Source organism: Carcharodon carcharias, chromosome 15 (genome assembly GCF_017639515.1).
Source record: "Carcharodon carcharias isolate sCarCar2 chromosome 15, sCarCar2.pri, whole genome shotgun sequence".
NCBI classification, from domain to species: domain Eukaryota; kingdom Metazoa; phylum Chordata; class Chondrichthyes; order Lamniformes; family Lamnidae; genus Carcharodon; species Carcharodon carcharias.
The window spans coordinates 5033218-5059596 of record NC_054481.1 but is presented as its reverse complement, the minus strand read 5'-3'; positions in this window follow the sequence as shown (position 1 = coordinate 5059596).

The following is a 26379-nucleotide window of genomic DNA, read 5'->3' as shown; positions in this document are numbered from 1 at the left end:
TTTAATGACCTGCGCTGTGGCGAGTTTGGTAGCAGGAGGGCATTTAACCGGATGGTGGATGGGAATGTAGCCAGCTCCCAACTTTCACCCCAGTTACGTCTGTGGCTGGAAGGGCCGAGGACAGCCTTCCTGTGGAGGCCCATCAGTGGACAATTACTGCCTACTGAAGGGCCTCATGCCATTGCGGCTGGTATTCACCTTGCTGCCGGCTGGGACTCACCAAGGGAGGGGGGTGGGGGGGTGGAAACTAAAAAGCAAAACGCTGTCGGATTTGCTTGAAAGCTCCTGGGAGGAGGGGCGAGGTGGGTCCCTGAATCATGGGCCTGGCATCAGGAAGGGGGGCCCTGCTGGGAGCCATCCCTCACTCTTGCTGCAACCCTCCTCACCCCTCCCTGCGACAATGTCACATGAGTTGGGACATGTTCATAATTTCCATAACAACTTCATTACAATGTTGAAAACCCTACATGAAACCCTGCATCCCGCCGCTGGATGGGGTTTCATGTTTCCTCTATTCCCCGCCGGGGCTCCTGGCCGACCCGACAACCTGAAGGTTGGACGGGCAGGTCCTTTAATTGTTTAATTGATCCTGTGAATGGCCTCAATTGGCCATTGACAGGTCGGGGGGCCCGCAGCTGATTTTGCTGTCCGCACTCCTTCCTGAAAATTTAAATGGGGCGCAGTGACATCGGGGGTTCCGCCAGACATCATCCTGCGTCATTTTACACATCGGCGAGCAGGGGGGCGGGGCGGGGCAGGGCCTGCTCACCGATGGTAAAATTCTGCCCTTAGTGTCTACCCTGTCAAACCCCTCCAGGCTTTTGTAAGTTTCAATGAGATCACCTCTCATTCTTCTAAACTCCAGAGAATATTGGCTCAATTTACTCAGTTTCCCATCATTGGACTGCCCTCTCATTCCAGGGACCAATCTAGTGAACCTTTACCATACTGCCTCCAATGCAAGTATATTCTTCCTTAAATATGGAGACCAAACCTGCGCACAGTATTCAGGTGTGGTCTCACCAAAGCCGTGTACAACTGTAGCGAGACAGCTTTATTCTTGTACCCCAATCCCCTTGCAAGAAAGGCCAACATGCCATTTACCTTCCTAATTGCTTGCTGCACCTGCATCTAACTTTGTGTTCCCTGTGTGAGTACACCCAAGTCTCTCTGAACATCGAGATAAAAACAAAAAAACAGTTCTGTCGAAGGGTCATGAGGACTCGAAACGTCAACTCTTTTCTTCTCCGCCGATGCTGCCGGACCGGCTGAGTTTTTCCAGGTAATTCTGTTTTTGTTTTCTCTCTGAACATCAACAGTTTCAAATTTCACACATGTTATAACTTCATACTTCCTCACGTTATACTTCATCTACCACCTTGTTGCCCACCTATTTATATCACTTTGCATCTTCTTGGTGTCCTCCTCACAGCTTGCATCCCCACCTAGCTTGGTTACGTATGGGTAGGAGAATTTATATGGAGGGAGTCATTACGGGCAGAGAGGATAGCAGTGAACTGAGAGGAGAGAGGGCTGACTGAGTTTAGATGGAGGTTGAGACTATCAAAGCTGAGGAGTCACTCAGCTCAGGCTGAGGTAGGAAATGACTGAGGATATGTTGGTGAGAAATTCAGGGTTCACAGTAGAGAATAGCAATTTTAAAAGGGAGGTGAGAAAGATGGAACAAGGTGAAGTGCTCAAAGGAAGACAAGATGCCAACAGAGCAGAGGGAGAGAGCAAAGTGAGTGGCAGTTTGAGGAGGACATGTGGTGGAATGTATAACTAGGCAGGAAGGTGAGGTACCATCACCCGTGAGACAAACTTCTGCTGATAGAATGGACATACTGAAGAGTGATGCAGAGTGTGTAGTGAATCTTCATTGCTGGCAGAGATCAGCAGTCTGTGTGTGTGTGTGTGTGTAAGGGGGGGGCAGTGGTGGTGGGTGGTGGGTGTTGGTGCATGGAGTTGGTTAAATGTGATGAGAAAGAAATTGGTAACTGTAGACTCCAGTGGGTAAACTGGGTAGAAAAGTAAGTGAAAGAGGAGGTTGGGACTCTTGGGGCTGCTAACCAATCAGGAGGCAGGGATTAGTGTCTCAATGGAGAATGCTGAAGGAGGCCTGGAAGGTGGTGTGGGCTGATCCAAGAGGATTTCAAGCCTATAGGGATGACAGCAGGAGAGTGGGTAAGTGAAGAGTTGGGTTAAGGATTTCAGAGGGGTTACCTGAAGGGATAGAAATGACAGGTTTACAGGAGGGATGGGGCAGGAGATAAAGCCCGAGAGCGATAGAGAGAAGTAAACATCTAGGCCTTCAACAAAGGTTATAGTAAATACATTTAATCTGAAGTTGGCTTGTTTTAACCATAGGGAGCACTTGCAATGCAGGTTGTATAGCGAATTCATTTTCTGAATCTTAACCAAAGTCCTCGCAAGGCTGTGGATTCTCAATAACTTTAATTGTCAGCCATTTCAGACACAATACAGTTTCTCAACACTCAACTGTTAAATAATGTGTACATATACCACAATAAATCAGGCTTAAAGCAATGGTTAACAAAATAAATAGCAACAGAGATATAAAACACAGATAAAATTTATTTCCACAGGATGGCTTATTCCTATTTTAATCATAGTTTCTCTCTAAAGCTTCTGGAAGATGAAGGAGTCTTTTCATTGGCTCTTTCAGAACGTTAAGGTGCTATCTCTCCCCACTGGTATCCTGCTTGGTCAGACTAATGATTCTCATTTTGGGGAGCGGAGACTTCCTATACATCATGAACTATTTTCCTTCTTGTCTGCCAGGTGTGTCAGATCATAGAAACGGAGATAGCATTCACTTGAATAATTTTTTTCTTCTCAGCCTCCTTCCTAGCATTTGTTTGAGAAGTGAGGAGGCTCATTGCCAAAGATCAGGTTCCTCCTTGGCAGTAGCTCCCAGATGATTGACATTTCTGGTTCTATAAAAAGCACTCCTCTTGATTTTGCAGATATAGTTCCTAACTTTCCAAAGAAACTGGGTGTTACAGGTGTCAACAGATTCATTTCCTGCTCATTAAAGTGCTAAACTGTGATAATTAAGACTGAACTCCAACTGGAGGGCTTAAATGTTGTTGTTAACGGTTCCAAAAGTTATCAGGCAAGGTTTAGAAAAACAAACCCCCAACCCAAACAAAAAACTGCCCTAACCCGATGTATCTGGCCAAAGTCATTGGCCTTATGAGGCACAGGCATAGTGAGATGTGGATAATTCTTTATTGCTATTAGAAAATAGTACGCAAGACACGTATCCAAACCAACTGTGCCATTCAAGAGCCAAAAGTGGCTGTTGCGACCAGCCCTGTGCTGTCTTGAAAGTTACCAGCCATTACATTTTTGGATTTGGGAGATTATTCAGGTTTACTTAGCTAAATAGCTGTGATGATTTCTTACAATTTGGAAGGAAGAAAATCCTTTTTCAGCTTGACCTTTCAATTGACTTTCTACAGTGTTTATGAAGTTTAATGGTCAAGAAAATAAACTGTGGCTGTAAGCATGCCCTGATCACCGTACTCCTGAGACTTCCAATGGTCGTATCACCCCCCCCATCTCCCGTCTCCACCCACACACTTCCCCCACCTACTCCCTTCCTCCACCCTCCACCCAGGGAGCTAAAGAGAGTTCACAAGATTTGGAATTGATGTGACATCAGTAAGAAAGATTAAAGCAAAATACTGCGGATGCCGGAAATCTGAAACAAAAACAGAAAATGCTGGAAAAACTCAGCAGCTCTAACAGCATCTGTAGAGAGAAAAAAAAAACAGGGTTAACATTTTGAGTCCGTATGACTCTTTTACAGAACTAGAGAGAAGTAAAAATGTGATTAAATCTATACAGTTTAAGGGATTGGAGCAGGTGAAGTTGGATAGAAGGCCAGTGATAGGTAAAGGCAAAGGAGAGATTTGTCCATGACATCTTTGGCAATCTCTCCTCTGCCTCCACCTAACACTGGCCCTCTTTTCCAGCTTCACCTGTCCCACGCCCCCTAAACAGTACAAATTTCACCACATCTTTACTTCTTTGAAGAAGAGTCATATGGACTTGCAACGTTAACTCTGTGTGTTTTTTCTCCTCAGAGGCTGTTAGACCTGCTGAGTTTTTCCAGCATTTTCTGTTTTTGTATCAGTAAGAAAGATATCTTGTAGATAGACTGCAGAGGCAATAGCTATTAACAAACCCTGACGGTTTCCTCTCTCAAAGTTCCTGAGCCAGAAACAGAAGTGGACTAAATGCGAACCGAAGTTATATCTGAATTAAACCGTTACCTTTAAAATATACTCTCTTCACAGCAAACCTACCCCAATTCCTTGACCACGTACACACATGTGGGTCTGACTGAAAGAAATTTGCTCAAAACGTTTGTAAATAAACAACACAGCCTTAATTGGATGTGCACGGATCAATCCTGAAAAATACTATTGATTCTTTGTGGTTATCACTGTATGAACAGAATGTAAAAGAACCTGTTGGCTTAAAGTGGTTTTTATATTCTCTGTTGGAGATAGACACTACTGCTCTTGAATTTAAAGCATTCTAATTCCAGGCTCACCTTTTGCCTCTTGTAGGATAAATATTTGAGAATAGCATTATCTTAGTTTACCTTTTTACCCCTTGCTCTTTCCTTTGTTGATAGTTTGGTCAACATTAATAATTTCTTTATTGATATATAGGTGGAATACCAGGTTATTTATGTAGTCAGGACGTAAGAGTTTAGCAGGATTAATACTAGGCCTAATGTCAATTTACAGTTCATCATAACAGATCAATAGGAACTGAACTGGTAATGTTACTTTCTTTCCTCCTTCCCGTCTCACACACGAGCCAGTGTCTGTGCTGGCAGACAGGTTACCTCCGAAGGTTGCCTTTCCAGATGGCCGGCAGGCGAGGACAGGAACCGATCACAAGGAGAACTGCAGGAGAAATCCTGTGCCTCATGAAACAATAGTGTATTGGCCCCCGGGACTAGCTTGAACCTCGTTTCAGAGGAAGGGATAGAACCTGGAACATCAAAGCTAGTGGCCCTAATCTATAGGGAAGTCCATCTGTGAAGGAAGATAAGACATCCTTTTTTTATAATAAAAGAAAATGTGTGTCTTTACATTGGGGGGGGTTAGTCAGTCTCAGACTTCCTGCCAAATGCATGACTTTACCTCACCATTGATGCTCAGCATCTTGTTTACTAAGTTGTTATTGTTGGGGAATGATTTCTGGTGGAAAACTTGTAGAAAAATCATGTAATTGTTTTAAAACCATGTCCACCAAATTCTCAGTCGATACTAACCAGGCTGTGACTTCAAAGGCCTCAGAGATGGCATTTCTGATCATCGCATGTGAGATGATCAGAACTGTGATCAGGCCAGAGTGCATGACCTTAATATACTGGATACCCTATTGTCAACCAATATGTGTCCCTCTTTGTGAAGAATAGTCTTTAGTTTTTGGTTTGAAGCCTGGATCATCGACAGCAGATTAGATAGGGTGCAGGATACAAACATTCCCTCTTTCTGTCATGAATCGACCAAGTTGTAGCTGAGTGTGCCATGTTTTTAGAAAAACACCACCACCCACCTCGCCCCCTCTCTTCTTTTGCTTTGTACAACCAACTCTTTCTCCTTTGTGTAAAACACTCCATTCCTAGTGCAAAATTCTAACCGGACATTGTGGGAGATTCAAAATCTGAGCAACTGTTGTTGACATAGCATTGAGTGTGACAATTTAAATATATATTTGAGCTGATCCTGTTCAGGAAAGAGGAGTACTTCTCCTCTTCATAAGAATCAGAAAGGTCAGCAAGTTACTCTTCAGCCTGGTAATGAGACCACAATACACCGCTGACTGATGATTGCACAATGTTCAGCACCATTCGCGACTCCTCAGATACTGAAGCAGTCTATGTCCAAATGCAGCAAGACCTGGACAATATCCAGGCTTGGGCTGACAAATGGCAAGTAACATTCGTGCCACACAAGTGTCAGGCAATGACCATCTCCAACAAGAGAGAATCTTACCATCTCCCCTTGACATTCAGTGGCATTCCCATCACTGAGTCCCCCATTATCAACATCCTAGGGGTTACTATTGGACTAGCCATATAAATACTGTGGCTACAAGACCAGGTCAGAGGCTAGGAATCGTGTGACGAGTAACTCACCTTCTGACTACCCAAAGCTTGTCCGCAATCTATAAGGCACAAGTCAGGAGTGTGATAGAATACTCCCCACTTACCTGGATGAGTGCAGTTCTCACAACAGTCGAGAAGCTTGACACTGTCCAGGACAAAGCAGACCGCTTGATTGGTATCACACCCACAAACATTCACTCTCTTCACGACCAATACATAGTAGCAGCAGTGTGTACCATCTACAAGATGCACTGCAGGAAATCACCAAGGCTCCTTAGGCAGCACCTTCCAAACCCGTGACTGCTACCATCTAGAAGGACAAGGGCAACAGATAGATGGGAACACCACCACCTGGAGGTTCCCCTCCAAGTTACTTACCATCCTGACTTGGAAATATATCACTGATCCTTCACTGTCGCTGGGTCAAAACCCTGGAACTCGCTCCCTAACAGCACTGTGGGTGTACCTACACCACATGGACTGCAGCGGTTCAAGAAGGCAGCTCACCACCACCTTCTCAAATCCAGCTAGGGATGGGCAATAAATGCTGGCCCAGCCAGTGACACCCACATTCCATGAATGAATAAAAAAATAGAAAATGCTTAATACATCATCATTGTCTCACTCTTTTACCCTACTTAAACTCCACAAACTTCTGCCTCCAATAAAACTGTGATATGTATAATTTCTGTATTATGTACCAATATCAGGTGCCTTAAGGTTCAAACACAGTATAAAGCTTTTGGAACCATATAGAATATGTCCACAAAGGCATTTGTAGATAACCTGAAGTAGATTTTTAAGCAATAGTCTATAACCTGTGTCAACGTGTCAGCAATATCTTTTACATCTCTCCCCATTTTGATGTCCATTGGCTTCAGTTAACAATCAGGAGAGATGTGAAACAGGCTTCCATCTCACTATCAACCTTTTAAAGCTATTGCACAAAGCTAAGATCTATCCCCTTGAGTTTGTAACACTCCAGTATACATCCCTTTGCTAACCAGTGTTAGTGGTAAAAGTGGGCACAGTTGTAAATAAGAGGAAACCTGCTTTGTCCTCACAGTGAATTTTTCACTACACATTAGCAGTGGGAAGAAAATGGTCTGAATGTATTCTTTCATTATTGGTCCTGCAGGATATTCCTGGTAAAATGATTCACTTGGGGGAATTCTCCCAGGAGATGGGCTTGGAGGAGAAGTTCTGGGCCAATGTCCAGATGTCTTCCCGCCTGCTTCCATCTTTCCCAGGGATGGGGTGTTTTGTCAGGAATCCACATGGCAATGGTGGGAAGGCAGTTAAAGCCCTGAATTTCGGGATAATTCCCGGCTCTGCAAACCTGACTCCTGAAAAACTGCCCCTGAAGTTCAGATTTTTGCCCTGGGGGCCGGGGAGTGGTGGGGTGGCGGTGGGGTGGGGGTGGGGGGGGGGGGGGAGGGCGGTGGTGGGGGTGTGGTGGGGTAATATGGGATTCAGGCTGGAAATAGTTCAGAAGCAGCACAGGGGCTGCCAGCTGCAGAGGCAGCTGAATGAAAGGCACCAGCCTCATGGCCTGGCCCTGAGGAAGGGTCATACGTTAACTCTGTTTCTCTCTCCACGGTTGCTGCCAGACCTGCTGAGTTTTTCCAGCAATTTCTGTTTTCAATCTCACGGTCGGGCGCTTTGTCCCAGCTGCAAAAAGCCCCCGAAAAACAGCCCTCAACTACTCACGCCGCCTCACCCCCTCACGCTCCCCATGCCCCATCCACCCCAACCCATGCCCTCCACTCACCCCTTTTGGTCCTTCATACCCTCCAATACCCCTCTACCCATCTCTCCATGGCTCCTCACACCCTTCATGCCAACCTATTCCCCCACCCAGCCCCCATGATCCCTCACAGCATCCATGCCAACCCAAGCCCTGATATACCTCCTATACCAAATTAGTGCCAACTCATGCCACCCCACTGATCATCCTTTGATCTTACACCCTCCATGCCAACTCACCCAGTATCCATCTTGGGCAGACCTCAGGACCCATGTTGAGAAAACAAAGTAAAATTCTAAGTGTCTATTGATGAATTCACTATGTAGAAACACTCTCAATGATAAAAAAAAAACATTCATATAAGCAAATTTCGTCAACTACTTAATTTCTTATAAAAACAAGCATTTGTATTCATAGTCCCACTTCAAAGACTTTTTTCTTTATTCTTTCATGGGATGTGGGTGTCCTCGCAAGGCCAGCATTTGTTGCCCATCGCTAATTGGCCTTGAACTGAATGGCTTGCTAGGCCACTTCAGAGGGCAGTTAAGAATCAACCACATTGCTGGGGTTTGGAGTCACATGTAGACCAGACCAGGTAAGGATTGCAGATTTCCTTCCCCTAAAGGATATTAGTGAACCAGATGGGTTATTAGAGCAATGAATTATAGTTTCATGGTCACCATTACTGAGACTAGCTTTACATTCCAGGTTTATTAATTGAATTTAAATTCTACCAGCTGCCAACTGCTGGTGGGATTTGAACCCATGTTCTCAGACCATTAGCCTGGGTCTCTGGATTACTAGTCCAGTAACATTACCACTTTGTTTACCACTACATTAACCAAACTGTGAGCTGACAGGCACTCGGTTGTGATGATGATAGGTTATGAAATCAGATTTTACAGGACTAACCCTATAATAATAACCATCAGACTTATGTAACTGCCAGAGTGCCTTAGCAAGCACTAATTCATTCTTAACACTGCAGGCAATTATTTTCAAATATTTAAAGGGGAGGAGATTTAAACATTTTGACAGATTGATAGCTCTCTTGACAGTTCCCTTGACAATTCCAATGAGTGTATCCACTTTTTACGCATGGTCATGTCTACTTTTAACATTCCCAAAGGGCACTTTACCTCTCCCAAAGGTGTCTGGAGACCATATCCAAAAAGGTACTTTACCTGTCCAAAGAACTCCACTAACTTTAGACCTTCTCCTGATAGGTCTAATGTGCACAAGTCATATTTTGGACATCCCCTAATGAAAATTGGATCGGACTGAAGGCAGCTGCAATTTAACATATGCAGTTGCCTTCGTGAAACACTGCTGCACCAAATTCAACTCAGCCCCCCTCCCCCGCAGAAATGGTGGGGCCGGATTCAGGGGCAGGACTTGTGGATTCACGCCTCTGGCTCCATTTTGGCTAAGCCAGAAATCCTCTCTGTCTTCATGGAAAATCAAGCCAAAATATTTAAAGAGGCAACTGGGAGAAATGTTGTGCCTGCAATGACTACTTGCCAACAACAGGTGGGTCACACGCAGAGTGTGGGACATGGCAGTGTAGAGCAGGTGTGTGCACAGTGGGAAGTCATTGAGGCCAGCAAGTGACATAAAGTGATATAAAGCAAGCCTGAGGCAAGCCATAACTGGATGCACAAATCTCTAGGTCCCCACTATGAAGGTCTGCCAGAAATCCTTTAGATCCTGCATGCTTAATCACAATCTCACCATCCCTAATTGGACAGCAACTCTTGAGGTGGATTCCTAATTGGACGCTTTCCAGAAGGTTCGATCAGAAAGCCCGCTACTCATGTTCCCATGTTCCCGACATCGAAATCCAGCCATGTAACCATGAAAAAGCTAAGGTGGCAAGATTCCTCCCATTGCAACTGACTTGAACTTATCACCCATGGTACCCAACTTCTACTACAATTGTTTGTTCAGAAGAATAGCAATTTTGTTTTAAATTTAAATATCACAATTCCATGATTGCTGATATACATTCCTACAGAATACAGCCAGGTAACAGTGATACCACCCTCTTAAGGAAATGATGCGAAAAGATAAACAATTACACGGGAAAGTACAAAACTGTTCAGATCATTTAGGACAGGATCTAATTTCTGAGCAAGTTATTGAAATGTACTTCTTTAAAATGTGATACAGTTCTTTAAGAACTACCTGCCTAAGCCTGCTTTTATATTTCAACCGTGAAATAAACATTACAGATTAAAGAGGCCTTTTTTAACTTGTCAATATGTTGTTTACACAAACTTGAATTTTTAATATATAACCTGGTTTGAAGTATTTAAAAACTCAAGCTTTTTTTTCTGATTTTCTGAAGGAATAATGCGACTTTCACATTATTAATTCCTCTGTGTTGCCTAAATTCATTTTGTGAAACTAAAAATTCGATAAGAAGTAAAAGGTAGAATGCCAAACAATTCTGACTAATCTCAATTCACCTTTCAGAGGTCATTGAATTATAATATCGTTGTCTCTGCTTTTACCACTTTGGTTTTTAAATGTAATGTAAAAACCATCACAGACTAACTGCAAACCGTTACTCAGAATTCAGCCAAAGTAATCCAATCTAGGTTCCTCTTGATAGAAGTCTTTAACCTTATTTATTTACGTTGACCATTTCTTTAAGAGATATTTGTCTTTTTTATTTTGACTGTTCTTTATCATTGAGCTCTCTTCTCCTTTCCCTTGTTTCCGTGTTCTGTCATCCAGATCCTGTAACACAACATCTGCAGAGACCTACCCGGTATATGTGCTCTCCAAATCACTATAGCAACACTGAACTGGGAGCAGTTACTGTAAACTTGAAAATATGATTCTCCCAGCCACCCATACTACTCTGACCAGACTGAAATCTTTCCCTGAATTTTAAGTAGGTCAGAGATTTTATACTTTTAAGCCTAGCTCTGAGCACCATAGCAACTACAACGAGGCAATAAATCACCCTAATGGTAGCTTTCAGAGTATTTTTCAGAATGGATCAATTCCGATCATACAAAGTGGCAAGTTTTTATGCCTGGTCACTGATAAGTGTGGGTATCCTGGGAATGTGACAGACAAACAGGGGAATTGTGCTTCAGACAAATAATCTTGCCTGGTAATCTGGGAAAATAACTTCTCATGAGACACAAAAAATAATCAGCCATCACAAAACTCTCTTACATCACAGTCGTGGAGTTGGGATGGTTTTCCAGAAATGTTAGTACTGGATCTCCTAAAACTTTTTGAAAAAAATGATCTTTATTTTAACCCAACATCCTCATACAGTCAGCAAGAAAATCATCCACAGGGGAATGAATGAATAAATATGTGTGGAAGTGGGTTGGTATTATTTTTATTCAAGTGCTGATAAATATAGTCCCTTTTTCACAAGAAGTTAAGAAATAGGAACAGGAGTAGGCCATTCAGCCCCTCGAGCCTGCTCCACCATTCAATAAGGCCATGGCTGATACCATTGTGGCCTTAACTCCATAACCCTTGACTCCTTTGTCGATCAAATCTAACATGGACTGGAATATGTTGCACGACCCAGCCTCCACCACTCTCTGTGGAAGAGACTTTCAAAGATTAATGGCCCTCTGAGAGAGGAGAATCTCTGTCTTAAATGGGAGACCCCTTATTTTGAAACTGCCCCCCTTTCCATTTTCTGAACAACCCCTTCACATCAAAATCATCCAGGATTCCCCTCGCTGTAGTTGTAAACTTTTACAATCCCACCATCCAGCTATTGATCCCTGGAAAGAAGCAGGCACCAGCTAAATATCCAATCAAACATACCAACTGGTAGCACACATTAAAGACTCTCTCCAAGGCCGTTGAAGGATATGGCATTTAGAATCCAATCCTTAAAGAATGATTAGCTATTCAGGAATAAGGCAGGCAACACTGCAATCTGGATTTAATTTCAGATATTTGACGGATTCACTATCCGGTGCAGTTGAGACAAATGGATGTTCAGGCTATAATTATTGGAATATTTTACCAACAATTGATTAGTAACAGGAGTCTAGTCTCACTTCCAGCTACAGCACTTCCTCCATTAGGCTGGCCCTAGGAATGAAACTAATATTTGACAAAAGCCACTACAATGCTTTTCAGCCTCTGTGTGTCTATTTTGCACCTTATTGATTCAGAATTAATTACTTACAGGAAAACTGATAGTGTGGCTGAGGGATTGCTTGATGGCTGTCAGGGTTCAGTCAACCTTTTAGGAGATTATTAAATCACTAAATATGAACCTGACACTTTCTTTCATCTTTCATTAATATTGTAATAATGTAAACAAATGTTCTTGATTGAAATGCTGGTGAGGGAAAACTGTTTGGCAAATGAGTTGATTCCCAACAATTTTATCTTGACAGTATCAAGAGAATGCTCTTTCTTGGCAACTTAAACATGCCCACACAAAAATTCAATTTAAAAATAGTCAAATTGCAAAAAAAACAGTGATCTTTTGGACCATGGGCTGAATCAGAAGTGAGCAATTATTACAAAAAATTGAAATCAAATCTTATCTTATAGACAGAACTGTTAGAGAAATTCACCTGCTTTTTGTTTCAATCAATGAAGATAGAATCCAAGTGAAAAAAAAAAGCTGTAATCTCACTTCATTTTATTTTGACCATTTCGCATTTGCTCTCTTTCATGCTCGCCAAGGACATGCGTTCCGGACTGTGGCCGAGGAGATGGGTGGTGATGAACATCCCACGAGTACAATTGCTACAGCACTGTGGATGGTGAGGGATATGACAGCATGACTCAGGTTACTCAACTGGGATGGTGCAATTGTATTGCAGAAAAATTTATTACATGGTTTCCTGGTGCATCTTACACATTTTCGCAGAGCAGCAAATCTTTTTATTGTGCACAGCAGCAATTATTACTATGACAGAACCACATCATTACATTAGACAAAACTGCATGAGTTAACAATTTAGAGATTGATTCCGTCAATATTACAACATATTATTAGCATATTAATTGCCCTTCCAGAATGAGTGTCATTATGGCTCACTCATTGATTCTCTGTTGTAACATGAACAGCCTGAAGTTAACGGCCTTGATGAAGTTTCTTCAACTTCTTATTACACGAAGCTTTGGTAGGGTAAACAAGGAGAAGCTGTTTCCAGTGGCTGGGTGGTCAGTAACAGGAGGTCACAGGTTTAAGATAATTGGCAAAAGAACTGGGGGGAGATGAGGAGAGTTTTTTGTAAAGATAGTGAGTTGTTCTGATTTGAAATGCACTGTTTGAAAGTGTCGTGTAAACAGATTCAATAATAACTCTCACAAGGATATTGAGCAAGTGTTTGAAATGAAAAAAATTTGCATGACATGAGGAAAATGTAGGCGAGTGGGACTAGTTCGATAGCTCTTTCAAACAGCCAGAACAGACAGAATGGTCTAAAAGTCAACCCTCTGTGTTGTATGAATCCTTGAATTAATTAAGCACAAGAGTCACAGAGCCATAGTTGTAGAGTCATTTATGGCATACAAGGAGGCTATTTGGCCCATCGAGTCCATGCTGGCTTTCCACAGAGCAACCCCAGCAGTCCCATTCCCTCACTCGATCCCAATAATTCTGCAGCTTCATTTCCTTCAAGTGTTCATCCAATTTCCTTTTGAAATCATTGATTGTTTCTGCTTCCACCATCCTTGTGGGCAGTGGGTTCCAGGTTGTTACCACTCGCTACGTAAAAATGCTCCTCCTCGCATACCCGCTGCTACTTTGCTTCTTAAATCTGTGTCCCCCAGTCCTTATACCAACAACTAAAGGGAAGAGTTTTCTCTTGCCTACCTTATCCAAACCTGTCATAATCTTGTACACATGCACCCCCCCAGGTCCCTCTGTTCCTGCTCTTTAGAATTGCACCATTAAACTTATATTGCCTCTCCTCATCCGTTCTGCCAACATGTATCATCACACACTTCTCTGACTTGCCCTAGCTTCGTTTCTACAAAATCAGAGATCCATGCAAAACCCAGGGGATGGGAATTCCATTAGAGTTCAACCACCCTCCCGCCAGAGCTATGGCAAAACTCCCATGGAAAATTCAGATAAGGCTGTGCCTCTGAGAGTTTCAGCAGTTTCCTGTAGGATTTACCTTGGAATTTCTGCTCAATAACACTTAAAAAGAAAAGTCCTACTTGTGGCAGGAGAAGATGGTGAGCTCCTTCTGATGTAATCTAATTGGATGCAGCTAATCAAGGTTATTCCAGCTTTCTTAAAATGTTCTGCATCTTTCATAACTCATTTTAGGCAATCACACAGATTACTTGTGCAGTTTATGCTAAACTATGCCAATAATATTTTGACTACATTCATTTAGCCTAACCTCAAATGTTAGCCAAGATTTTTATTTAACAATCGTTTAAAAATATCGTAATGAAACAGAGTAATTTTGTTCAATGAAATCTGTCAAATTCATTTTCCCACGGACAGTTTCTGCAGTGCCAAGTGATTTCATGTACTCATGGGGAATGCCACACAACGACATCAGCCTCCCTGAGGTCCCAGATGGCCCTTCTGGTACATTTAGTATTCAAAGATATCTTCTGATATTTTTTCCAAGATTGCTATGAAGAATTATACCTGAATTTCTAGTATCTGAATTTGTACCTTTTGTCTAAAGTGAGAGGTTAGCATGAAAGAAAGTCTATGAATAATGTTCCGCTCAAAGACAATTCTTTCCACAAGTGCCTTATTCTTAGACAGGATCCTTTGTTTCATTTTATACCTGGTAATAATCAAGTCCATCAGTGACAAAGATAGGAATGAGAGTTTCAGCAACAGATGGGCTGAGGTAGGGGCTGAATTGGCTGAAAACATTCAGTAGCGAGGATATGAGGTCAGAAACTCAGCTCTGGGTGAGACAGGACATCAAGGTCATAATCTGACAGGGTCAGCCTGATACAATAGCCCTGCAAGGGGAGAGTGGTGGCCATCTATGGCAAGGGAGAAGACTTTGTGATGGGGGAAAAAGACAATGGGTTTAATGTTTCCAACGTTTAACTTAAGGGAAATGAGACTCATCCAAGAATGGATATCAAATAAGCTGCCCAACAGAATAATCATTTGAGGCAGAGTTAGGTGTTTTCATATTCACATGGAAATGGATCCCCATGTCCGTGGATGGATTTATCTTGCACCCTTCATGGCCACAGGATGTCCCAAAGCATTTTACAGTCATGAATCAGTTTAAAAATGTAGTCACAGTTGTAATGTTGGAAAAGAGGCAGTAAATTAGTGCACAGCAAGCTCCCACAAATAGCAATGGAATAATGACCAGACAATCTGTTTCTTTTGTGACAGTGATGAAGGGATAAACAGTGGTCAGGACCTGAGATAACTCCCCTGCTCTTCTTTGAAATAGAGCCATGGGATCTTTTACGTCCAACTGAGGGGGCAGGGAGAGCCTTTGTTTAATACCTCATCCAAAATGTAGCACCTCCAACAGTGCAGCACTCCCTCAGTATGGCACTGGACCATCAACCTGGATTTTTGTGCTGAAACACTGATGTGAGACTTGAGTCTACAATCTTCTGGCTTAGAGGTGAGGGATGCTACTAATGAAACAGAGCTAATGTTTTTTCAGGAGCTCAATGTAGATGAGAAAGGAAGTGGCCAAGGATGGATCCTTGATGCACTCCAGAGATGCCAGTCATCCGAAGAGGAACAATTGCTAGAGATACTACAATTGAATTGAATTAATTAAAAGCTGTGTTGAGGAGCTGGACATCCCAAGGAAGTTCACATCAATGTGCAACTTATTTTTGAACAATAATTGTTAAGGTTCCTGTTATGACGTGGCTGATGATGTGTGCCAGGTGGATAAAATTCATGAGTGAAACTTGGTCGCGCTATCACAATGGTTTTGCAATTTGTATTTATTTTGAGATGCATGCACTGAATTTGGAAGTAATAAAGTCCACCCAGACCTTTCAAGATTTAAAGAAATTAAATTCAAATGTTTATTAACAGAATAAAAGATGTCAAGCACATACATAAGACTATGATTGCTACTGTAACAATTCCTAACTAATCTGACTCTCAGTTACACCCCCTTTAAGGCAGTGGTCCAAAAATAGATTTTAGATTTTAAACAAAGCCCTCAAATTAACACAATACCCTGGACAGTAGAATTCCAAATGGCTTTTCTCCAGCTTTAGTTCTGGCAGACAGCAGACTTATGCTCAAATACAGGAGGCTTCATTCAGGCTATTTCACACACTTCTGTTAGACCTTACATGGCCTTCTCCTCATACATAGCCTCATTCCCCTTTATATATGTTTCTCCCATTTTAATATGTAAATTCTATTGTTTCATATGTCTTTGAAACTGTATCTTCCTCACAATATAAAAATTGTCATGTTGCTGCTATTTATTATCAGTAACCTTTGGGAAAAATAAATATATCCCTTAGCCTTGCTTATCTGGCTAGTTGTAAACAGACTGAGATCCCATTGAAATCCAAATGTACTTTCATCTATCTAAAAATGCAAATTCCCTTCACACCTTACATGCTAATCCAGCATCCATGTTTACTCATTAGCACGTCAAGCACATTGCTACACCGAGCTTCTTTTGATGAGTTAAAGCTTGCAGTCTGCTTAACTCCAAATGTAATTAAATCACAAACCGACAGACCCAACTACACTTCCCCGCATAAACCTACTTTACAATAAACCAGAAAAATATTATGAATATTATTATACTTTCATGACAGTTCCACAAAACAGAAATGAGATGGATGACCAGTTAATTTATTTTTGGTGAATTGGTTGAAGGGGTAATTTCAGACAGAAGGCCAGGAGACTTCCACTTGTTATCACTTGAATTAGTGAATGGGTATCTGTTTAATCTGTCATCTGAAGGGAAGATGGTGGTGTAGTGATAATGTCACTGCCCTAATTAGCCAGAGGCCCGGGCTAATATCCTGGGGTCATGGATTCAAATCCCACCATCACCACCACCACCACAGCAGCTGGTGGAATTTAAATTCAATTAATAAAGCTGGCCTAAGTAAAGTGACTATGAATCTATCAGTTTTTTTATTGTAAAAATCCATTTGGTTCATCGATGCCCTTTAAAAATGGAAGTTGACCACCTTTACCTGGCTTGGCTGACATGTGACTCCAGACTCACCACAATGTGGTTGAAATGGCCTAGCAAGCCACTCAGTTTAAGGGCACTTATTGAAGGGCATCAAATGCTGGCCTTGCCAGTGATGCCCACATTCTGTGAAAGGATAAAGGAAGAAAAAATCTGAAGGACTGCAGCACTCCCCTCAGTATTGTACACAACTACCAAGCTACCTGCTTTATTTAAGTCCCAAAGTGAGGTTTGATCTCCTGGCTCAACTAAGAGTATTACCAACTGAACCAAGCTACCATTGTCCCTTTGGAACATTTTGGCTGGGATGTTCCAGCCCTGACATGACGGAATTCACCGTGGCTGATGCTGCGCACCATCTAAATCTCTGTTGGCTTTGGTGGGGCCGGAATATCCCGCTTGGGAGAGGGGCCGGAAAATTCCACAGTTTGTCTCCAATTAGTGAGCTAGTGCCGCAAATTCTTGCCTTCATTGCCGTGGGTGGTCTTTCCATTGGAATGAAAATGAGGTAAATGTTGCAATGGGAAAGCATTCTAATCAGACAGATTATCACCTAGGCAATGAGGGTGAAAATTTACTTCATGAAAATGGTAATAATTGCTGACAAAATGAATAAAAGAAATGAAATAAAACTTGTTTGTAATGTTTCATTTTCTCAGATATAAGCTCTCCTCTTTCAGCTTAAACTAACCAACCTTTAGTGTTGCTTCATTTTGTAGAGATTTTTGTGCCAGGTTTTTGTGTGTTGTTTTTCTGATTGTTTTAGTATGTGTGGAATAAACAATCTCCCTGCAATGCATTGAGCAGCACCTACTGCAACTGCAAGTACTTTGGTGGCAAATTATAAACAATTTTGGTAATATAATTATTCAATGACTATGTAAGGGACATATCTTTTTATTTTCTGTTGGACTGTGGATTAAAATTACAATGGCTGCAGTTTGAAAGACATGTCTTTTGGAATGGGATTAGAGATATATACAATGTTGCAGTCCTGGAACAGAGTGTGCCATGAAAGACAGGATGGTGCAGGAAAGGAGTCCTGGACCAAGGGAGCTGCCTGGCAACAACCGTTTTAATTGGCTCCTGACCAGGTGACCAGGTTTTGTGTGAGACCAGCGCAGCAGAATAGCTCCTAGCCTGAAAGGAAAAAGACCTAAAAGCTCGCTTTCCTGTGTGTATAAGATTCTAGTAATCCTACAGTAATAGCTAGCTGACTTTTTCTTCTCATATCTCTATAACCTGGTCTCTCTCTGAAAACCTTTGTCAAGAGGCAAAGGGGAAAATCACTGTTAGAGATATTGAAGGGCAGGTGCTCAACTAGTGAACTACTGAAAATGCTGGAAGACCACTTCGTGTGATCAACAAGAACTGAAAGGAATTTGGATCAGTAAAAAAAAAAATCAATAAAAATCAACCCATCGAATCCCGTACTCCAGAATTGGTGCTATTGAACTGTTTTATCCCACCCTTAATATCCATGTTTTTGTGCTGCCTTATGTATCTTGTATGTGTGTGTGTAGGGGTTTTAAGAAGGGGTAGAGTTTAGGTTATACCGTTAGAAATGAGCAGTTCATATTTCTTTCTTTTGCCACTGGTTAATGACAGTCTGTTCAATACGCAGTTATTTACTTATTAAGTTTACAAACCTGGTGCTTATATTCTGTTAACTTAAATTAAATAATTAGGTGGGTTGATCAAAATGTTTCACACTTACCATGACTTGGGAAGAAGTGGGATTTGACATTGCAACGTGCTATCCCCAGTGAGCCGTGACACTAGAACCAATGTGCAAATACGTATTCCAGCTGATAAAATAGTTCCAGTATTCCCCCCAACAAGCTTTTAATAACCTCTAATCAGATATCATCCATATAAAATATAGCCATCAAATGCTTGCAAAATTGAATGACAAACACCAGTTTGCCATGTTTACTGCAGTTTAGTCAGGCAAAGCAGACTAGTCTTTGCTTAACTTGTGGGCCAAGTTTATATGGTGCTTTTCTTAGTTAATCCAATATCTTTTGCTAACATGCAAACAATGTTGTTTTCACTTACATAGGAGGACATTGTAGTATCTTATATCTTCCTGGTAATTTAAAACTTACTTCCTTATACTTTAAAGCATCACAACTAAGGTGAAGCAATTAATTTTGGGTTAATTTGATGGGCACTTGAGAGAAGTAAAATTACAGCACCACAGGGACAGAGCAGAGCAATGTGTCTGATTGGATTGCTCTACAGAGAGCCATCATGGACTTAATGGGCTGAATGGCCTGCTTTTGTGCCATAATAAATCTATGACACTATGCCTATTATTCTACTACCAAAAATGCTACAACATTGTACTCCAATAACTTTAGACTTTTCTACCTTTACAATAGGTTCTAAATGCAAATACAATACATATATTTAAGGTAAAAGCAAAAAAACATATATTTAAGGCACTATTTTTGCTGTTTAACTGCATTTAAATGGAGATTCAGAGTTATAGTATAATCGTTTGGTAGCACAGGACTTGAGTATTGCTGTATTGAGTTGCAATATTGAGTTATAATATACTTGAATTACTAATTTATTTTTATATTATGAGTTTGAATATTGTTGAAAAACAGGGCAACAGGAGAAACTAGCTATTTTACACTGTTACTATGCAGTAGGAACAGGACTGGTATTTTCCACTAACAGGATGCTGCCATCAAGCCAAAAAGACGTTCTGTCTACCACATGAATGAGTAATGTGGTGTATGAATTTAAGTGCTGGTCCGATGCCAGATGAGTACATCATGCATCTCAATGTCTGGCAGATCGTATCCCTACAACTGTTCTCAACAGACAGAGTACTGACTATACTCGGCCCACCTAAATAGGCACACTTTTGGGGCAAAGTAGCACATGTACAGTGAGCCATCACCAAAAGAATGGAAAACAGGCAGGTTGTGATGCCAGTCAGTGTGCCGCGCTAATCTGATGCCAGCAGTGCCATTTTGGAGTTCAATATCCTAGCCAGCGCCCTCTCTCAATCTCACACAACTGAAAACATGTTCAGTAGCAGCAAGGAGGGCTCTCCCCACCCAGCAACACCCCTTCCACCAGTACCTTTTAAATGGATTCTCAAATACTAACAGGTTTGTAGCTAATTGTTTTCTCCTAGCTAGCTGCTTTGAGTCTGCATGTTTGGTGATTTCTATAGTTGTTTGAAGTTACAAATGCCTTCGGGGAGCTGCTGTGGCTGGTGCTGAATGTGTTTTCCTCACATCAAGGATTCTACACAAACCAGTTGCTCCCAAACATGGATGTACTAGTCACTATTGCCCTTGGAATACAGATTGACTTGGAGAATGAGCAGAGGGAATATAGAGCAGGGCAAACTGCTGGAAGAGGGAGGAGGTGGAGGTGGGGGGGAAGGGTTTTCAGAGCAGCTCTGTACCTCAAAGGCCTGGCTTCAAACTGCCCAAACCCTTCATGGGTGTCAGCCTCCTGGGCTGGCTGGCTGATAGGCAAAAGTAAGGACACTGGTGGAGTCACAACGATGGGGGGATGAATGCTGGTCTCCCGAGAGAGGACACCAGATTCATGCTCCATGCATCCACTGCCAATCCCTTGGCATGGAGCCTCAACAATTCAAGTAATCTGCTGGAAGACAAATTGCTGGACTGCTGTGAGGTCCTGCAAGCCCCTTCCCACAGCCATGATGGCTGCGTTCAGACAATGGGTAGATGCTGCTTGTGCTGCAATGGAAGCTGCACCCTGGTTGGGCCCATAAATGTGCTGATGGAGTTGGCCACCATATCCATGTTGGAAAGGATGGGCACCAAACTCTACACAAAGCCCTGTGCCAAGCTGGCACTGGACTCTTCCACGTTCCTTGCCATTGTCCACAGGTTTTCTGGCAGGCCAGTCAAAGCACAATGTGCTTGTTATGCGTTACCACCAGCGTTATTGTGTACACTGTCCCATCAAGGTGTTCATCTGAGTTCTCTGCTGCAGATCTCATATGTCACTTTGTCCTCTAGTGATTTGGCACCTACGGCTATCCTTATCCCCTACCCTGGCTGCCCACTCATGCCCAGTGACTCAGATACAGATATCCGCCCACTTTGACGCGATCATCTAAGGTTTGCACCATGTTTGTATCTGAGCTGGTGGCTTTGAGCATGAAATCAAGTTTTGGTCTGTATTCAACATCGTCATCTTGCTGTTCATCCACTTCCAGACCACTTTTTGAGTACTTGAAAGGAGAAAGGCACAAGGGTAAAGTTGTGAGGCAGGGGTAAGTAAGGGACAAATGCTTCCACCACCTGCAGCTTGTAAATCAGAAGAGAGTGCGGAAGGAGGGGTGAAATGTGAGATGCCAATTAAAGTATAAGAATACTGTCGAGTTAGATTGTTTCACCCCTGCCACAACCATGGCCCCAGAAAAGGCAGTCCCAATAATAGCCAGCATAGTCTCCTCCATGGGGGGGTTAGGACACACAAGCAGGCCTGCCCCTGCCCAGCTAACTCCTCTTGCCTCTGGTTATGTGCCACTTCCTGCAAGAGATAGGCAAGTGTGTCCTATGATGTGTTTAGGTGATGTGGCTATCATGGTTGAATAGCATGCAAGCTGTGAATTCTGGGCATGAGACCTGCAGCTGTGCTAACCATGTGAGGGTGCAGTGAAGAATGTGAATGTCCGATAGTCCTGCTAGAGATGGTTGGAAGGCAACTGTGGTGAATTGAGCAGTGTGTGAGGTTGGTGGTGGAGTTAGCATGATATGACATTTGAAGATGAGTTCATGCCTTGAGCATTCATGTGAGGTTCTTGAACATCTTGAGACACCAAATCCATGTTTTTGGGGCTTCACTCCTGGCATTGACCTCCATGACTGCTTTGTTTTCAAAGGCAGTAGTGCTTTCTCAGCGAGAGTCTTTAATGAACTGATTGTAAGATGGCTACTTAAAGAACTTCCCTCATGGCAGAGGTCAGTCACATAACTACAGCAAGCCAGATAAGACATGTTGTACTACTGCATTTCAAAATTCAAACACCCCCCTTTTCATAACAAACAAAAGATCGAAACATCCCCCTTTTCCTAACAAACAGAAGACATATTTACATGCATAATCATGTGTAACTGTGAGTTACCCAAGTTACCCACTATACATCCATTGTTTTCATGCTTTAACAACTGTTTGTTCTATTAGTCAGTCTCTGCCTCTGCATTGCTTACATAGTCTTTAAATCATGCAGGTCTTCTAATGGTATGCATTGTCATTGGCTGGGTGATGTTCCTTGTCTGGAGAATGTCGGTCCTATAGCACTTAATGCCGTGGTGACTGTTGTCGTTCCATTGCGGTTATTGGAGACCTGTGGAACTCTGGGATTAATATTAGTTCTGTACTCAGTACAGCTGGTGAGATCCCTTTGCCCTGACCAGCCAATTGCTGTGAAGGAACAGCTTTGCTAGTTGTTTGTATATGCCTGCAGTATACTTCCACTGCGTATGATCGAGGTGACAATTTCTCGATGTATATCCCAAGTTTCCACGTGGGCTGACTCCTGTTGAGAGTGTTGAAGGTTTGTACTCTGGATCTCCAATGCTCGGCCCTGGCAGTGATTTTGAGTCTTGTCAGAATGAAATTTGGCTTTCTGCCAATTCACTTTGATCTTTTCACTCACGCCTGCTACTACTTGTTTCAGTAGTATTTTTGCTATTGGAAGAGTGGTTTGCATGCAGCATGACATCAATCTTTGGACTGAACTACTTCAGTCATTGTGTTTCTCCACCCGAGGGCTGCTTTATATACATCTGTGCTCGATTTGTTCAATTTCTTGATGGTACCTTTGGTGATTTTTACTGCCCTCCCAGCTTTTGCATTCGACTGGGGATAGTGCGGAGATGATGTGCAGTGTTGAATTTCCCAATCCTTTATGAAGCGGCTGAATTCTTCACTTGTGAACTGAGGGCCATTGTCACTCATCACAATGTCTGGAAAGCCATAACGACTGAAGTGCGTTTTCAGGCATCCTGCTATCTCACCGATCATCGTTGAAGTTAGCTGGTCTAACTCCCAGTGGTCAGAATAGTAGTCTACAGTAACAAGAAAATCAGTTCCTGCGAGAGTGAAGAGGTCAACTCCCAGCTTCATTCATGGTCTGTCTGGGATGTCATGCGTCATCAACAACTCTCTAGCTTGATTAGCTTGGTACTCGTTACAAACACCACACTGACCCATGTGGTCTTTAACTTCATTGGCTCATGTTTGGCCAGTAGAGCACTTCTCTTGCCTTTCTCAGACTCGACACAATTCCTTGAGATTGTGGATGTGGTTCAGCATCTCTCCTCTCCACTCCACTCTATTCCCTTTGTATAAGATGCCATCTTAGGCTGTCAATTCATCTCAATAAGCTCAGGATGCTCTTATGACCAAAAAGCAAAGGCTGCTTGGTCGTTTCGCTTACCCGCCAACTGTAATGTTGGACAGGCCGTGAAAATTTTTTTTCAATTATCACTTTAATGGCCTTAATAGGCCTTTTAATCTTCGGTGGGCTTGCTGCTGACTCTAGTGTGCGCCCGCCAACCGAAATATCGTGCCAGTGCGCAATGACCTCAGACACTAGCCCGACATCATCACGCGTCATTTTACGTTCGGTCATGTTAGGCACATGCCCACTTGATGAGTGAAACATTCTAGCCATAGAATCATAGAATGGTTACAGTACAAGGGGTGCTATTTAGCCCGTTGTTTCTGTTCCAGCTCCCTCTCTATTGGAGCTACTCAGCTAGTCCCACTCTACATCTTTTCCCCAAAATCCCACAAATTTTCTCCCTTCAGATAATGATCCAATTCTCTTTCGAAAGCCCTGATTGATCTTACCTCCCACACGGTCCGGCAGTGCACTGCAGATCCTAACCACTCGCTGGGTGGAATTGTCCGTGCCCAGTGACGTTGGGCATGTTCGGTAGCGTGAGTGAACAATATGGCGAGAAGGTCAAAAATCAGTTTCATGACGTTGTGAAACCAACGCGATTGTCCGTTCAGCCTGTCGATGGCAGCTCTCGTTTCCCGCTATCGGGCATCAGGAACCTCATTGTAATACATCTGCATATCATTATAAAGCTAGCCCATTGGGATCACAGCTATGCCTGTCTCTTTATGAGGTGTGTGGAACATTCCTTGTTCCAGTCCTACTCCGGCCCCCTCCCACAACTGTTTTTAGGTGCATCTGTGACTGTTTTGGTGCCATTTCATGCTCTCATCTGGACCTAGAAAAACTTATCCATTTTGCTTTCAATTTCTACCCCTCCGTCACATTCACATGGTCCATCACTGACTCTTCCCTTCCTTTCCTTGACCTCTCTGTCTCCATTTCTGTTGATAGACTGTCCACCAATATTCATTACAAGCCTACCGACTCCCACAGTTACCTCGACTCCATCCCATTCTCTCAGATCCTTCGCCTCTGTCGCATTTGTTCCAATGATGCCACTTTCCAAACAGCACTTCTGACATATCTTCCTTCTTCCTTAACCAAGGTTTCCTGCCTACTGTGGTTGACAGGGCCCTCAACCATGTCCTCCCTCCCCCCGCCCTTGACCACAATTTTCGCCCCACCAGCCTCCGCATTCAAAGAATCATCCTCCATCATTTCCATCAACTCCAGTATGATGCTACCACCAAATACAGCTTCCCCTCACCCCCGCTGTCAGCATTCCATATGGACCATTCCCTCTAGGACACCCTTCATCACCCCCAACACCTCAACCCCCTCTCATGGCACCTTCCCATGCAATCGCAGAAGGTGCAACACCTGCCCCTTTACCTCCCCCCTCCTCACTGTCCAAGGCCCCAAACACTCTTTTCAGGTTAAGCAGCACTTCACTTGCACCTCCTTCAGTTTGGTTCAATTCGCACAGCAATGTAGGAGCAACATCCTGGGCTAAGGTCTCCATGGCAGCTGCCATCCTACCAGTGTTGACCTCGGTGCGTTGGTATCACCTCAGCCTGAAGGCAGATGGACTCCTCCATTGTGTGTTGCAATCTGAGGAGTGCAGCAGACATCCCTTCCTGATGTTCCAGAGCTTGCCTTTGCAGTTCCAGCGACTGTGAAATGACCGACTCCAGAGGCTCGTCATCTGACTCGGACTCAGCAGTGTGATTGCATGTTTCACTGGCCAAGAATGAACATCAAGCCATTGCTTTTAGGACTGTCACTGACCTCATCTCCTCTGGGATCTTCCCTCCACAGATTCTAACCTCATAGTCTCCCAAACCTGGATAGCCCGCTTCTACCACCTTCCACAAACAGGATTGTCCTGATAGACCCATCGTGTCAGCCTGTTCCTGCCCCATGGAACTCATTTCTTCCTATCTTGACTCTATTCTCTTTCCCCTTATCTTGCAGTCCTTCGAGTGCCGGATACCTGGGAAGTCCTGCTGTGATTCAGAGAGTGCGATGTGCTCACCAGATTGTGATCCCAAGGTTACTCTAAAGCTAGGTCCCACCGAGGTGTGTGTCTCTGCGCTGGTGGAGGGTGTGGGTGAGCGCTGTGACGGGACTTCAGGGAGGGTGGCTCCAGATTCCCCTTCGGAGGTTTCTTCGGGGCTTGACTGGAGGCCCTGAGTCATGAACTCTGTCGACTGTTTCCCAGATGTGCCTGTGAAAGCAAGGGGAGATAATTAGTGCACGGCAGTGGCCTGTGAAAGAGGACACATCACTCACAGCATGGTTGTCTGATGGATGTTGCACTGCTGGATGCTCAGTAGGTTGAGCACTGCCAACATCACCGTCAGCACAGGACTGGTCTGGATCCTCACTGGCCAGCTGGATGGCTCTGTTTTCAAGGTCCATGACCTTGACTTCAGGCATTCCTCACTTGTTGTGAGTCAGCTTGCCCTACATGAATAGAGATGGAGAGAGTGCAAGCAGGGTACCTGCCAGGCCAGATGATAAGTATGCCTGACATGTGTTGTTCCATGGACAGGATGAGGACAATGAGGTGTGTGTGAGAGAGTGAATGGTGATGTCCCTTGAGCTGGCAGTGAGTGAGGCCCCTGTGGTTGAGTGATGGGTTTTGAGTGTGTGAGTTGAGAGTGATGAGAAGAGTGACTTACCCTGGCAGAACGGAGGTCGTTCGTCCTCTTGCGACACTATGTTGCTGTCCTCTTCTGAAGGGCGTTGGCGCTGACAACCGCCTTCCAAACCGGATTTGTGATGTTGCTGCCCATCCTGCTGCTGGAGAGTGGGTGGAGGACATCGTGGTGAGACCCCACTGCATCCCAAAAGGCACTTGAGGGACACGTCATTGAACATGGGAGCTGCAGGCTACTTACTTTTTGGGGTGTCATGAAAA